The sequence below is a fragment of the Canis lupus genome, chromosome 27 (genome assembly GCF_011100685.1).
Source record: "Canis lupus familiaris isolate Mischka breed German Shepherd chromosome 27, alternate assembly UU_Cfam_GSD_1.0, whole genome shotgun sequence".
Lineage (NCBI taxonomy): Eukaryota > Metazoa > Chordata > Mammalia > Carnivora > Canidae > Canis > Canis lupus.
In genome coordinates, this window is record NC_049248.1 from 40,414,507 (window position 1) to 40,430,234 (window position 15,728).

Here is a 15,728-nt window from a genome sequence, read left to right on the forward strand (position 1 = left end):
TTCAACAAAGGAGATCAAAGAAAATCATTAAAATACTCAATTCACAAAGACACAGAAAAAGAGGAACAAAGGAACAAAGAATAGCTAGAACAAATAGAAACAAAGAACAAGATGGTAAACTTACATCAAATGTATCAAAAATCAAATCAAATAGAAAACAGGACAGCAAGATGCAGAAGAATAAAACTGGGCCATTTTCTTATACAATATACAAAAATAAACTCAAAATGAATTAAGAAACTAAATGTGAAACCTGAAACTATAAAAATCCCAGAGGAGAACACAAGCAGCAATCTCTTTGATCTCAGCTGTAGGAACTTCTTACTAGACACATCCTGGAGGCAAAGAAAACAAAAGCAAAAATGAACTATTGGGACTTCATCAAGATTAAAAGCTTCTGCACAGCAAAGAAAACAAGGCTAAATGGCAACCTACAGAATGGAAGAAGATAACTGCAAATGGAATACCTGATAAAGGGTTAGTATTCAAAAAAAAAATATATATATATATCATAATATTCAACACCCAAAAAATGAATAATACAATTTAAAAATGGACAGAAGACATGAACAGACATTTCTGCAAAGAAGACATACAGATGTCTAACAGACACATGAAAAAATGTTCATTATCACTCATCATCAGGGAAACGTAAATCAAAATTACAATGTGCTATCACCTCACACCTGTTAGAAAGGCTAAAATCCGTAACCCAAGAAACACCAGCTGTTGGCAAGGATGTGGAAAAAGGGGAACCCTCTTGCACTGTTGGTGGGAATGCAAACTGGTAGAGCCACTCTAGAAAGCAGTAAGGAGGTTCATCAAAAAGTTAAAAATATGATCCAGGAATTACACTGCTAGGTATTTACTAAAAGAAAACAAAAAAACTAATTCAAAGGGACACACACACCCTGATATTTATAGCAGCATTATCAACAATAGCCAAATTATGGAAACAGTCCCAAGTGTCCATCAATTGATAAATGGATAAAGAAGAGGTGGTATATCTATACATATATATGTAGGTATGTATATACATACACACACAAACACAATGGAATATGACTCAGCCATAAAAAGGAACAAAATCTTGCCATTTACAATAACATGGATGTAGCTAGAGAGTATTATGCTAAGCAAAATAAGTCAGAGAAAGGTAAATACCATATTTTCGCATTCATATGTGGAATTTGCAAAACAAAATAAGCAAGCAAAGTGAAAAATAAAAGAGAGAGGCAAACCAAGAAACAGACTCTTAACTACAGAGAACAAATTGATGGTTACCAGAAGGGAGGTAGGTGGGGCAATGGATAAATAGGTGGTGGGGATTAAAGAGTGCACTTGTTATAATGAGCACCAGGTGTTGTACGAGTATTGAATCATTATATTGTACACCTGAAACTAATACTACATGATATGTTAACTAACCGGAATTTAAATAAAAATTTAAGAAACAAAACAGGGGTACCTGGGTGGCTCAACGGTTGAGCGTCTGCCTTTAGCTCAGGTCATGATCCCAGGGTCCTGGGATTAAGTCCTGCATTGGGCTCCTTACAGGGAGCCTGCTTCTCCCTCTGCCTATCTCTCTGCCTCTCCCATGATAAATAAATAAAATCTTTTTTAAAAAATGAACAAAAGAATAACATCAACTGTAAAATAAATTTCTCAAACAGCAGAAATAACCAAATTTAGTTAAAGAACAAAGCAAGATCTGACTACGTGCCTCCTGGAATCCCACTGTAAATATAAAAACACAACTATATCAAAAGAAAAGTGAAGGAAGTGCTGTGCCATGTTAGCACGAGTCAAAATCAATTTGGAGTTAGCCGTTTTAGGATGAAAGATCTAAATGTCAGACAAGAATCAATCAAAATCCTAGAGAAGAATATAGGCAATACTTTTTGAACTTGGCCACAGTTAACTTCTTATAAGATACAGCTATGAAGGCAAAGGAAACAACAGCAAAAATGAACTACTGGACTTAATCAGGATAAAAAGCTTCTGCACAGCAAAAGAAATAGTCAACAAAACTAAAAGACAACCTACGGAATGGGAGAAGATATCTGCAAATGACATATCAGAGAAAGAGCTAGTATCCAAGATCTAGAAAGAAGTTATTAAACTCAACAGCAAAGAAACAAACAATCCAATCATGAAATGGGCAAAAGACACGAACAGAAATTTCACCAAAGACATACACATGGCCAACAAGCATATGAGAAAATGGTCCACATCACTTGCCATCAGGGAAATACAAATCAAAACCACAATGAGATACAACCTCACACGGCAAAAATTAACAAGACAGGAAACAACAAGTGTTAGAGAGGATGTGGAGAAAAGGGGACCCTCTTGCACTGTTGATGGGAATGTGAACTGGTACAGCCATTCTGGAAAACTGTGTGGAGGTTCCCCAAAGAGTTAAAAATAGAGCTACTCTATGACCCAGCAATTGCACTGCTGGGGATTTACCCCAAAGATACAGATGCAGTGAGAAACCGAGACACCTGTACCCCAATGTTAATAGCAGCAATGTCCACAATAGCCAAACTGTGGAGGGAGCCTCAATGTCTATCGACAAATGAATGGATAAAGAAGATGTGGTCTATATATACAATGGAATACTACTCAGCCATTAGAAAGGACAAATACCCACCATTTGTTTTGACGTGGATGGAACTGGAGGGTATTGTGCTGAGTGAAGTAAGTCAATCGGAGAAGGACAATCATCATATGGTTTCAATCATACAGGGAATACAAGAAATACTGAAAGGGATTATAAGGGAAAGGAGGGAAAATGAGTGGGAAAAATTAGAGAGTGTAACAAAACATGAGAGCCTTCCAATTCTGGGAAACGAACAAAGGGTAGTAGAAGGGCAGGCGGGCAGGGAGATGGAGTATCTGGGTGATGGGTACTGAGAAGGGCACTTGATGTTAACACTGGGTGTTATACTGTATTTGGCAAATCAAACTTCAATAAAAATTTTTTTAAAAATTTGGAGTATCCATTTTAACATTAAACAAAGTAGATTTTGGAAAAATATTACTAGAAAAAATATTACTAGGGCTAACGAAAGTTATTTAATAATGATAAACGGGTTAATTCATAAATAAAATATCTGAGCATGTTACAAAATAACATGACAAAAACAGAGTACTACAGAGAAATAGACAAATTTATCATTATAGTTGGAGATTTAAATACCCTTTACCCTCTTTCAATACTGGTAGAACAAGAAGACTAAAAATCAGTAAGCATATAGAAGATTTGAAATATGCTATGACTCAACATGAGCCAACTAATTTATATACACTGCCCCAATAATGGTATAATATACATGTTCTTTTCAAGTGCACATGGAACCTCTTCCAAAAGAGTCTACACTCTGGGCCATAAGCCATGTCTCAATACATTTTTTTAAAATTCAAGTCCTGTATGGTAAAGATTTTTGGGATATGACACCTGAAGTACATGCATAAAGTCAAAAAGAAACAAGTGGAGGTACATCAAATTAAAAAGTCTTTGCACAGCAAAAGAAATCAACAAAATGGTAAGACAACTTATAAAATGTGAAAAAATATTTGTAAACAAGGTATCTGATGAGTTAATATTCAAAATAATAAAGAACTTATAGAATTCAACAGCAAGAAAAACACCAAAAAAAAAAATACACTCCTAGAGAATACAAGCAGCAACCTCTTTGACCTCAGCTGTAGCAACTGCTTACTAGACACATCTCTGGGAGGCAAGGGAAATAAAGGCAAAAATGGAACCTTTGGGACTTCATCAAGATAAAAGTTTCTGCACAGTGAAGTGTAGTTTTGATAAACTACAAGGCAACCTTTACAATGGGAGATAATAGCTGCAAATGACATATCTGATAAAGGGTTAGAAACTTACCAAACTCAACATTTCAAAGATAAATAATCCAAAAAAGATAATCCAAAAAAGAAAAAGATAAATAATCCAGTTAAGAAATGGGCAGAAGACATGAATAGACATTTCTCCAAAGAAGATATACAAATGGCTAACAGACACATGAAAAGATGCTCAACATCACTCATCATTAGGTAAATACAATCAAAATTATGATGAGATACTATCTCACACCTGCCAGAATGGCTAAAATTACCAATACAAGACACAACAGGTATTGGTAAGGATGTGGAGAAAGGAGAACCCTCTTACACCATTGGTGGCATTACAAACTGGTGCAGCCACTCTGGAACACAGCATGGAGATTCCTCAAAAAACTAAAAATAGAACTATCCTATGATCCAGAAATTGCACTACTAGGTATTTACCCAATGGACATAAAAACACTGATTCAAAGTAGCACATGCACCCTGATGTTACTATAGCAGCATTATCAACAATAGCCAAATTATGGAAAGAAACCAAATGTCCATCGACTGATGAATAGATAAAGATGTGGTGTATATATAATGGAATACTACTCAGCCATCAGAAAGAACAAAATCTGGCCCTTTGCTATGACGTGGATGGAGCTAGGCTGTACTATGCTAAGTGAAATCAGTCAGAGAAACACAAATATATGATTTCACTCACATGTGGAATTTAAGAAACAAAACAGATGAACATAAAGGAAGGGAGGAAAAAGAGAGGGAAATAAACCACAAATGATTCTTAACTATAGAGAATAAACTGAGAATTGCTGGAAGGGAGGCAGCAGGGGATGTGCTAACTGGGAGATGGAGATTAGGGAGGGCACTGAGTGTTATATTAAGTGATGAATCACTAAATTTTACATCTGAAACCAATATTACCCTATATGTTAACTAACTAGAATTTAAATAAAAAGTTGAAACAAAAAATAAAAAATAAAATTCATTATAACAGACTAACAAAAAGCAAAAAAACAAAAAACAAAAAACAAAACAAAAACCCAAATAAACCAATTAAAAATGGGCAAAATATTTGAATAGACACTTCTCAAAGAGAACAAATAAAAGACCAGCAGGTACATGAAAAGATGCTCAAAATCACTAATCATCAGGGAAATGCAAAATAAAACCCAATGAGGTCTCATTGCATGCCTAGTGGAATGGCCACCATCAAAAAGACAAGAGATAACGAAGCTGGTGATGATGTGGAGAAAAGGGAACTATTGTGCACTGTTGGTGGGAGTGTAAACTGATACAGCCACTATGGAAAACAGTGTGGAAGATCCTCAAATAATTAAAATAGAACTATCATATGATTCAGAAATTCCACTTCTAGGAATATAGTCAAAGAAAATAAAAATACTGACTCAAAAAGATATCTGCATCCCCATGTTCTAATACAATATCATTTACCTACATTACTTATATTATTTACAATAGCCAAGACATGGAAACAATATACATGCCCATCAGTGGGTGAATGGATAAAGAATGTGGTATATATACCCAATGGAATCTTATTTAGTCATAAATGTGAGGAAATCCTGCCATTTGCAACAACATGGGTGGACTGTGAGGGCATCATGTTAAGTAAAATAAGTCAAAGACAAATAATGTAAGATATGTGCAATCTAAAACAAACTCATATGAAAGATCTGTGTTTACCAGAGATGGGAAGGTGGGAGAGGAAAAGGGAATGGGAAAAAGGTGGTAAAAGGTACAAACATTCAGTTACAAGATAAATAAATACTATGGACGTGATATACAGCATGATTACTATAGTTAACTCTGCTGTAAAATATATATGAAAATATTTTTTAAAGTAAATCCTAGGAGTTCTCATCCCAAGGAAAAATTATTTTTCCTTTTTTTTTGCTTTCTCTTTTTTTTTATATATATATAAGGTGATAGATACTAACCTCATAGTGGTAATCATTTCACAATATATGTAAATCATTGTAAACCTTATGCTGTAAACCTTAAACTCATACAGTATTGTATTTCTATTATATTTCAATAAAACTGGAAAAAAACAAAAATATAACAAAAAGTTTAAGTCATAAAAGCATTTTTCTGGGGCACCTGGGTGGCTCAGCAGCTGAGCATCTGCCTTCAGCTCAGGTCGTGGTTCTGGGGTACTGAGATCAAGTACTGCATCAGGCTCCCTCTGGGAAGCCTGCTTCTCCCTCAGCCTATGTCTTTCTCTCTGTGTGTCTCTCATGAATAAATAAATAAAATCTTCAAAAAAGAAAAAGCATTTTCTGACTATAATGGAATTAAATTAGAAATCAATGACAAAAAGATAATCTGACAAAAAAAAGATAGTCTGACAATGGAATATTACTCAGTCATTAGAAAGAATGAATACCTACCATTTGCTTCGACGTGGATGGAACTGGAGGGTATTATGCTGAGTGAAGTAAGTCAGTTGGAGAAGGACAATCATTATATGGTTTCACTCATACAGGGAATATAAGAAATAGTGAAAGGGATTATAAGAGAAAGGAAGGAAAATGAGTGGGAAAAATTAGAGAGGGTAACAAACCATGAGAGACTCCTAACTCTGGGAAACAAACAAGGGGTAGTGGAAGGGAAGGCGGGCAGGGGGGATGGAGTGATTGGGTGACAAGCACTAAGAAGGGCACTTGACAGGATGAGCACTGGGTATTATACTTTATGTTGGCAAATCAAACTTCAACAAAATATATATATATATATACATATTTATGTGTGTGTATCTAAATAAATAATAAAAAAAGATATCTGAAACAGCTCCAAAATTTGTAAAGACCTGACAAACTAACACACATTTTGACAAAAGTCAAAAAAGAAAAGAGAAATTAGAAAGTTTTTTGAACTACATGAAAATGGAAATAATATTTCAAAATTTGTGGGATACAATTAAATCAGTAATTAAAAGGAAATGTAAAGCATTAAATGTCTATATAAGAATAAAGGGACACCTGGGTGGCTCAGCGGTTGAGTGTCTGCCTTTGGCTCAGGGCATGATCCTAGGGTCTGGTATTGAGTCCCACATCAGGCTCCTTGTGGAGGGCCTCCTCTGCCTATGTCTCTGCCTCTCACTCTCTGTGTCTGTCGTGAATAAATAAATAAAATCTTTTTTGAAAAAAAAAAGAAAAAGGCCTAAAATTAATGATATCAGCTTCCAGCTTAAGAAGCTAGGTAAAAAAAGAGCAAATAAAATCGAAAGTAAGTAGGAGAAAGAAATAATAAAGATTATAGTGGACATCATGTAAACAGAAAACAAAGGGAAATTAATAAAACCAAACTGAAAATAACTCAAATGTTCACCAACCAGTAAACTGTATAGACAAACTGTAGTATATCTGTATTAGTGGATTGTATGGTGGCCCTCCAAAAGATATGTCCACTCAGAACCCGTAAATGTGTTAAGAAAATGGTCTTTGCAGATGTAATTAATTAGGTTAAGGATCCTGGGATGAGATCATCCTAGATTGGGGTGGGCCCTGAATCTAATGATGAGTATTCTTGTAAGAGAAAAGAAAGGGAGAGACAGACACATCAGAGGAGAAAAGTGATGTGAAGATGGAGGCAGACTGAAGTAATACATCTATAAGCCCAGGAACTCCAAGGACTGCTGGAAGCCACCAAAAGCTGAGAGAGGCATGAAACTGATTCTCCTTTAGAGCCCCCAGGGCGGATCTGATTTCAGGCTTCTGGGCTCCAGAACTGTGAGAGAATACATTCTGTTGTTTTAAGCCATTAAGTCTGTGGTAATTTGGCACACCTCGGTGGCTCAGCAGTTGAGCATCTGCCATCATCCCAGGTTGTGATCCCAGGGTCCTGCGATTAAGTCCCGCATCAGGTTCCCTACAGGGAGCCTGCTTCTCCCTCTGTCTATGTCTCTGCCTCTCTCTGTGTGTCTCTTATGAATAAATAAATAAAATCTTTTTAAAAGTTTGTGGTAAGTTGTTAGGGCAGTCCTAAGAAACTAATATACCACGTGATGGAATACTACTCAGCAATAAAAATGAACAATTTTTTTCCAGCATTGAGAACATTGAATGAAAACATCGTGTAAGCTGACGGTGTATGACATGATGATTTGATAGACATATATATTATGAAATGATGAAGACCACAATAAGGTTAACATACCTTTATCTCACATAGTTAACTTTTTGTGTATATATACCTCACATAGTTAACATTTAAAACCTACTCTTAGCGATTTTCAAGTATACAATACAGTATTGTTAACTATAGCCACTATGCTGTACACTAGATCCCCAGAACTTAATTCATCTTCTAACTTGAATTTTGCACCCGCTGACTAACATCTCCCCTCCCACCACCACCACCACCACCACCACCCCACCCCCGGCAACCACCATTTTACTGTTTCTATGAGTTTGGCTTTTTTTATATTCCACATGTAAGTGAAATCATACAATATATGTCTTTTTCTGTATAACTTACTTCATGTGGCATAATGCCCTCAAGGATCATGCATGTTGTCACAAATGGCAGGATTCCCTTGTTACAACTAAGAAGGAACTGTTGAAATACACAATAACATAAATTAATTTCAAAATAAGATTCTGAGCAAGAGTTCATGTAAAAAAGTATATATCATTTATGTGAAATTCTAGAAAATGTATACCATAATAACTGAAAGTATATGTGGTTGCTTGAGGATGGAGGTGACATAGGCAGAGAAAAACAAGATAAAAATTTACAAAAATTCACAAGAAAACATTTTGAGTCACGGATATGTTATCTTGTGTCATTGATGTATGATTTTATGGGTGTATACAAATGCTCAAACTTACCAAACACGTTCTCAATAAAATTTTAAAAACTGTCATATGAATTTAGTCTTAGTGTGACAACAGATTTTTCTCTCCTTCTCCCTCTAAGGGACTTTTTTGCAGCAGGGGAGTGATATCATGGCAGTGTGCCTCTGCTCTACCAGAAATCTTTTATATCCTCATCACTGTCCTGGCCTAATAATACAATGGCTTCCCACCCACGCCTTTGGGGGAATTATCTGTACTGTTGATGGGCTTATTCATTCAATGTACATTTGAGTTCCTTATATATTCCAGACATAATTCTTGGCACTGTAAATACAATGTATAGTGAATAAAGACAAAAGCTCTCATGGAGTTTACATTCTGTAAGATGAAACAGACAAACAAAACTAACAGGTATTTATATTAAAATGGCCAGTGGTGATGAAAAGAAACATAAATCAAAATAAAGGGCTAGTAAGAGTGATGGCAGCCCCTGGTTTAGGTGACACAGAAAGACTTCTCTTAGGAAATGTTATTTGAACAAAGTCAGGAAGTGGCTGAGGTTGCCAAATAATGTTTAGAAGAGTACCCTGGGACAAAAGCATGTTTGGCACACTTTGGAAAAGGCAAGAAAGACAGTGCAACTAGAACAGAATGATCAGGATGGAGCTGGATAGAGAACAATGTCTGAGGGATACACTTGGACGTGGAAAGACTATGTATTTTGTTCTAAGCACGAAGCAAAGGGAACACAGGGTACAGGAAAGTGATGTAATCCATATGCATTTTTCAATGATCACTTTGGGTACTGCATGAAGATGAGAATGGAACAATTAGGAGGTTTTGGCAACAGTCCAGGAGATAAATGATATGGACTTGCCTGAATGAAAAATGATCAGATTCGAGGTACACTTTAAAGGTGTAGCCAGGGATCCCTGGGTGGCTCAGCGGTTTGGTGGCTGCCTTCAGCTCAGGGCATGATCCTGGAGTCCCTGGATCGAGTCCCACATCGGGCTTCCTGCATGGAGCCTGCTTCTCCCTCTGCCGGAGTCTCTGCCTCTCTCTCTCTCTCTCTCTCTCATGAATAAATAAATAAAAATCTTTTAAAAAATATAGGTATAGCCAGTAGGATTTTTTAAGAAAAAGAGAGACTTATTGTTTCCAAGGTTTCTGACCTAGGCAAGTGGATACCTGGTGCCACCATTTAATGTGATGGAGAAGAAGAGACTTTCAAGATGGGTAGAATCAAGAAGTTAATTTTGGATAGTGAAAGATTAGGGTGGTTAGAGAGAGGCAGGACTAAAGTTGGATTATGGGATGTATCTGGCCATAAAAGGATGAAAATGGGCATCTGGATGGCTCAGTCAGTTAAGTGCCTGACTCTTAATTTCAGCTCAGGTCATGATCCCAGGGCTGAAGCCCTGTGTGGTCTCTAGGCTGGATGCAGAGCCTGCTTGAGATTTTCTCTCTCCCTCTGCTCTCTCCCCCGACTCCAATGTGCTCTCTCTCTCTCAAAAAAAAAAGTGTGTGTGTGGGGGGATAAAAATGTGATTAGGGATGATGGGGAGGGAAGAGTTTAGACTTTTTGTTGAACTAAAGCAAATAGGGAGGTAGGTCATGATGGGACTGGCCCTGGGGAAGCTCTAAACAGAACCTCCTATGGTGACTGATCTAAGGAGTTCATAACAGAAGGTAGTGTTCAGGAAGGGACCATAGTAGACTCACTGGCAGCACCCAGAACTCTAAAATCTCCCTTCAAAACCAGAGATGGGTAGTATGTCTTCCCTTAAACCCTGCTGAAGACAGGTGAAGCAAATGTCCATACCCTTATCTACCCTTATCTTTTGCCACAGGTGAATATGCTGTGAGTCCTCTTCAGAGATCAGAACTTTCCCTCTTTGCTCTACATTTCTGTATGAGGAATCATACAGATAATTTTGATCTCTCCCACAATCACCTGGACAGGTTGTGGGGAACTGGAAGTTACCATCTTAGGTCATATCTGCTTAAATACACCATACCACGATTTCCATAACCTCCCTACATTGGCAAAGCATCTTCTCTGAGGCTGCTTCTTCTAGGGTTTCAATTATAGGAAGGAAGTAGGTCTTTGGTTGCCTCTGTTGTTACAGTTTTAAAACATATTGGGAGATTTTATATGTGCCATCACCAAAAACCAGCAGGCCCCTTTCAGAGTTATACACCTACCGCTAAATCTCTAATATTTACTTCCTGCTTTTCTTTTTGACACTTGTCTTTTTTTTCTGCAGTAAAATCATTTCCATCCCCACTAAGGCTGTTCAGGCAGGATCATTCACCAATATTTGCTGATCTTCCAAGTCAAAGACTTTTGGAATTCAAAACAAAACCATTTCTCTCAAAGACCTAATTCCTGAAATCGAAAGCCAATGGTAGAACTAAGGGATCATATGATAATTCTATTTTTAATTTTTTTAGTAACCTCCATACTGTTTTCCACAGTGGCTGTACCACCAGTTTGCACTCCTACCAGCAGTACACATGACTTCAAAAGGAAAACACTAATTTAAATGACACATGCACTCAAATACTTATTGCAGCATTATTTATAATAGCCAAGATATGCAGGCAACCTAAATGAAGATACTCCCCCTCCCCCGTGTTTTTTTTTTCTTTTTGATTTGTTTGCTTCCCCCACCCTTTTTTTCTTTCTCTTTTTCTTCTTTTTTTCCTTTTTTCTTTTTCTCTTTTCTTTCCTTCTTTCTCTCCTCTCTTTTTCTCCTTTTCCCAATACAACCTGTTTTTGGCCACTCTGCACTGAGCAAAATGACTAGAAGGAAAACCTCACCTCAAAAGAAAGAAACAGTCCTCTCTCCCACAGAGTTACAAAATCTGGATTACAATTCAATGTCAGAAAGCCAATTCAGAAGCACTATTATACAGCTACTGGTAGCTCTAGAAAAAAGCATAAGGACTCAAGAGACTTCATGACTGCAGAATTTAGATCTAATCAAGCAGAAATTAAAAATCAATTGAATGAGATGCAATCCAAACTAGAAGTCCTAATGACGAGGGTTAACGAGGTGGAAGAACGAGTGAGTGACATACAAGACAAGTTGATGGCAAAGAGGGAAACTGAGGAAAAAAGACACAAACAATTAAAAGACCATGAAGATAGATTAAGGGAAATAAACGACAGCCTGAGGAAGAAAAACCTACGTTTAATTGGGGTTCCCAAGGGCGCTGAAAGGGCCAGAGGGCCAGAATATGTATTTGAACAAATCACAGCTGAAAACTTTCCTAATCTGGGAAGGGAAACAGGCATTCAGATCCAGGAAATAGAGAGATCCCCCCCTAAAATCAATAAACACCTCGACATTTAATAGTGAAGCTTGCAAATTCCAAAGATAAAGAGAAGATCCTTAAAGCAGCAAGAGACAAGAAATCCCTGACTTTTATGGGGAGGAGTATTAGGGTAACAGCAGACCTCTCCACAGAGACCTGGCAGGCCAGAAAGGGCTGGCAGGATATATTCAGGGTCCTAAATGAGAAAAACATGCAACCAAGAATACTTTATCCAGCAAGGCTCTCATTCAAAATGGAAGGAGAGATAAAGAGCTTCCAAGACAGGCAGGAACTGAAAGAATATGTGATCTCCAAACCAGCTCTACAAGAAATTTTAAGGGGGACTCTTAAAATTCCCCTTTAAGAAGAAGTTCAGTGGAACAATGCACAAAAACAAGGACTGAATAGATATCACGATGACACTAAACCCATATCTGTCAATAGTAACTCTGAACGTGAACGGGCTTAATGACCCCATCAAAAGGCGCAGAGTTTCAGACTGGATAAAAAAGCAGGACCCATCTATTTGCTGTCTACAAGAGACTCATTTTAGACAGAAGGACACCTACAGCCTGAAAGTAAAAGGTTGGAGAACCATTTACCATTCAAATGGTCCTCAAAAGAAAGCAGGGGTAGCCATCCTTATATCAGATAAACTAAAATTTACCCTGAAGACTGTAGTGAGAGATGAAGAGGGACACTATATCATACTTAAGGATCTATCCAACAAGAGGACTTAACAATCCTCAATATATATGCCCCGAATGTGGGAGCTGCCAAATATATCAATCAATTAATAACCAAAGTTAAGACATACTTAGATAATAATACACTTATACTTGGTGACTTCAATCTAGCGCTTTCTACACTCGATAGGTCTTCTAAACACAACATATCCAAAGAAACGAGAGCTTTAAATGATACACTGGACCAGATGGATTTCACAGATATCTACAGAACTTTACATCCAAACTCAACTGAATACACATTCTTCTCAAGTGCACATGGAACTTTTTCCAGAATAGACCACATACTCGGGATCCCTGGGTGGCGCAGCAGTTTGGCGCCTGCCTTTGGCCCAGGGCGCGATCCTGGAGACCCAGGATCGAATCCCACATCGGGCTCCCGGTGCATGGAGCCTGCTTCTCCCTCTGCCTGTGTCTCTGCCTCTCTCTCTCTCTGTAACTATCATAAATAAATAAAAATTAAAAAAAAAATAAATTAGACCACATACTGGGTCACAAATCGGGTCTGAACCGATACCAAAAGATTGGGATTGTCCCCTGCATATTCTCAGACCATAATGCCTTGAAATTAGAACCAAGTCACAACAAGAAGTTTGGAAGGACTTCAAACACGTGGAGGTTAAGGACCACCATCCTGCTAAAAGATGAAAGGGTCAACCAGGAAATTAAGGAAGAATTAAAAAGATTCATGGAAACTAATGAAAATGAAGACACAACTGTTCAAAATCTTTGGGATGCAGCAAAAGCAGTCCTCAGGGGGAAATCCCTGAGGATTTCCTCAAAAAATTTGAATTTTGAATTTTGAAGCATCCCTCAAAAAACTGGAAAGAACTCAAATACAAAAGTTAACCTTACACCTAAAGGAGCTAGAGAAAAAACAGCAAAGAGATCCTACACCCAGCAGAAGAAGAGAGTTAATAAAGATTCGAGCAGAACTCAACGAAATCGAGACCAGAAGAACTGTGGAACAGATCAACAAAACCAGGAGTTGGTTCTTTGAAAGAATTAATAAGACAGATAAACCATTAGCCAGCCTTATTAAAAAGAAGAGAGAGAAGGCTCAAATTAATAAAATCATGAATGAGAAAGCAGAGATCACTACCAACACCAAGGAAAACAAACGATTCTAAAAACATATTATGAACAGCTATACGCCAATAAATTAGGCAATCTAGAAGAAATGGACGCATTTCTGGAAAGCCACAAACTACCAAAACTGGAGCAGGAAGAAATAGAAAACCTGAACAGGCCAATAACCAGGGAGGAAATTGAAGCAGTCATCAAAAACCTCCCAAGACACAAAAGTCCAGGGCCAGATGGCTTCCCAGGGGAATTCTATCAAACGTTGAAAGAAGAAACCATACCTATTCTACTAAAGCTGTTTGGAAAGATAGAAAGAGATGGAGTACTTCCAAATTCGTTCTATGAGGCCAGCATCACCTTAATTCCAAAACCAGACAAAGACCCCACTAAAAAGGAGAATTACAGACCAATATCCCTGATGAACATGGATGCAAAAATTCTCAACAAGATACTGGCTAATAGGATCCAACAATACATTAAGAAAATTATTCACCATGACCAAGTAGGATTTATCCCTGGGACACAAGGCTGGTTCAACACTCGTAAAGCAATCAATGTGATTCATCATATCAGCAAGAGAAAAACCAAGAACCATATGATCCTCTCATTAGATGCAGAGAAAGCATTTGACAAAATACAGCATCCATTCCTGATCAAAACTCTTCAGAGTGTAGGGATAGAGGGAACAATCCTCAACATCTTAAAAGCCATCTACGAAAAACCCACAGCAAATATAATTCTCCTAACTCTGGGAAAGAACTGGGGGGGGTGGAAGGGGAGGAGGGCGGGGGGTAGGGGTGAATGGGTGACGGGCACTGAGGGGGGCACTTGACAGGATGAGCACTGGGTGTTATTCTGTATGTTGGCAAATTGAACACCAATAAAAATAAATTTATTATTAAAAATGTCCAATGATATATAAATTGATAAAAGAAGAGGTGGTGTGTATACATATATACAATGGAATATTAATCATAAAGAAGAATGAAATCTTGCCATTTGCAACCATGTGGATGGAACCAAAGGGTATTATGCTATGCAAAATAAGTCAGAGAAAGACAACCACCATATGATTTCACTCATATGTATAATTTAGGAAATAAAACAAATGAACAAAGAAAAAAGAGACCAAAAAAACCCCACGTTTTATTTAGAATTTTAAAATTTAAATTCAATTTGCCAACATATAGTATAACACCCAGTGTTTATCCCATCAAGTGCCTTCCTCAGTGTCCATCACCCAGTTACCCCATCTCCCCATTTACCTCCTCTTCTACAACCCTTTGTTTGCTTCCCAGAGTTAGGAGTCTCTCATGGTTTATCGCCCTCTTTAATTTTTTCCACTCAGCTCTCCTCCTTTCCCTTATAATCCCTTTCACTATTTCTTATATTTCATGTATGAGTGAAACCTTAAACACAGAGAACAACTAGTAGTTGCCTGAGGGGAAATGGCAGAGGGAAGGATGAAATAAGTGAAGATTAAGAGTACTTAATCTTCTTCACTTATCTTTTCTCTTGCTTATCAAGCACTGAATAATATACAGAATTGTTGAATCACTATACTGTACACCTGAAACTAATATAAATCAGTGTATGTTAAGTATACTAGATTTTTTTTTAATTTTTAAGAAATTGAAAGCCAAATTTTTTGGACCCTCTTTTGAAATTCAAAGTTAAAGGTGGATTTTTTGAAGATCATTCCTACTGTCTCTCAAAAGCACTGGATGTTTAATACAATGAATGGAAGGCAATGAAGCAAGAAAAAAATCTTAGAAATTAAAACTCAAATTTCATAATATTATCCCATTATTTTATCATTATCATTTGGATTGAATGGAGCCTGGGCTGAGATGAGGAGGGGAGAACCAACTGTCAGATTTGTGATGTCACA